The sequence below is a fragment of the Nannospalax galili genome, unplaced genomic scaffold (assembly GCF_000622305.1).
Source record: "Nannospalax galili isolate Female #2095 unplaced genomic scaffold, S.galili_v1.0 scaffold167, whole genome shotgun sequence".
Taxonomy (NCBI): Eukaryota; Metazoa; Chordata; class Mammalia; order Rodentia; family Spalacidae; genus Nannospalax; species Nannospalax galili.
Genome location: NW_008358534.1, coordinates 654,837 through 656,608, shown reverse-complemented (window position 1 = coordinate 656,608; position 1,772 = coordinate 654,837). Strand labels below are relative to the sequence as shown.

Here is a 1,772-nt window from a genome sequence, read left to right as displayed (position 1 = left end):
GCCTGCATGTATGTGAGTGCACTCAGGTCATGCAATACTGAGGAGGTCAGAAGAGGGCTTTGGATTCCCGTGGAACTGGAGTTAAGGATGGTTGGTAGATGCCATGTGGGTGTTGGGAATCGAACTCGGGTCCTCTGCAAGAGCAGTCTGTGCTCTTAACCACTGACTCCAGTTCCATAAATGTGTTTTTAAAAATTGGATTAGAGGTTCGCCACTGGGGACCGTGAAGGATCCCAAGATGGCTGGACATAAACTTACTCTAAAAGCCATTGATTGGATGGTTTGGGGGGACATAATAGCCTGAAATTAAAAGACTGATGCTAACTTCCAGAAGTCCTAGAACAAGACCCTCAACCCCAGGTTAGCTTCTTAGTCTAAGAAACCACCGGCAATTGAATGTGCTTACTTGCTAGAAGGCCAATGTGGCCAAGGCAGACTTAGCGGACGATTTTGAAAAGAAGTTTTAATGCCCTGACGATTCCTGTGCCTTGGTGGATGCTGAGGAAAAGACAGATGTGAAGAATTGTGCTGAGTTCATTTCTCAATCAAAGGTCGGGATCCAGGACTGTGAGAAGCAGTTTGATAAGATGAAGAATATGATTCTTTTTGATCTGATGACCATTGAAAACTTGAATGAAATCTTCCCAGAATCTAAATTGAAAAATAGTAAGTATCCCTATTAAACACACTAGCCATAAGAACTTGTAAAATGAGTCCGGAAGGAAACTATGACATGTACAATGCAAACTCTGGACATTAAAAATAAAGATGACTACACAATTTTTAAAAATTGGATTAGAAGCTCTATAGTAAAAAAGAAGAAAAATCCACACTATTGGGTTTTAGTGTCAAGAATAAAAGTGCATTATCACATTAGCAAAATATTTAGAGTACAATGTGTAACTCCAGTTTTAGGAGATCTGATGCCCTCTTTTGGCCTCCATGGGTACTATAATATGTGGGTGCACTTGCACTTACATCAGGCATAACACCCATACTCATGAAATGAAGGAAAAAAATATATGTATATATATTATGTCAAACTTTAGGTAGAAGGTGGCATAGTCAGTTGGCTCTGAATAACTAATAGATTTTCGATCAGTAAACAAATTGAGAAAGGGATCATCCTGCATGATAAAGAGTAATATTACAGGCAACATAATCTATAATGTGCTAGAATAATCAAAAGTATTCTGATGAGGCAAGGTTGTGGATGCGAGGAAGAATTATAGCCTTGACATTAAGCACATATTCAAGATTCACTTTATTATCACTATGCTAACCGTCATCCTGCACATCAACTTGTCTGGTATTTTCTGTCTCAGACCTTTAAATTATAGCTGATTATATTAGCACACTTCTTTGATTTGTGCCATATTTTCCCTGGGTATCTCAGACTATGCTGTTGTTGCTTTAGAGTATTAATTTTCTACATCATAAATCATAAACAGTGCTCTTATGGGTTGAATACTGCCTGCTTGGGTATTGAAAAGATATATTGAGTGAAAACAATGAATTGTTTAAAATACTTTTATTGGGTCAATTAATGTGAAGTAAATGTAAGTAGCAATTTTTTTCTGTGTTTCTATTAACACAGAGAAACTATTCATGAAATCAAAGGTCATACACAATTATTCATGTAAAATACAGAAGGCCAGAATGTGTAGAATTACTGGTGATAGCAGATAGCTGTACAAGGCATTTCACCTATTCATGGAAATGGATTGTGTAATGGCTGCTTTATTATCAGTTGACAGCAATCTTGTCAAATC

At 37.2% G+C, this 1,772-nt stretch overlaps 1 pseudogene; it reads left to right on the top strand.

The window, feature by feature from the left end:
* Positions 1-238: 238 nt before the first annotated feature.
* Positions 239-683, top strand: LOC115068214 (annotated as a pseudogene).
* The last annotated feature ends 1,089 nt before the right edge of the window (positions 684-1,772 follow it).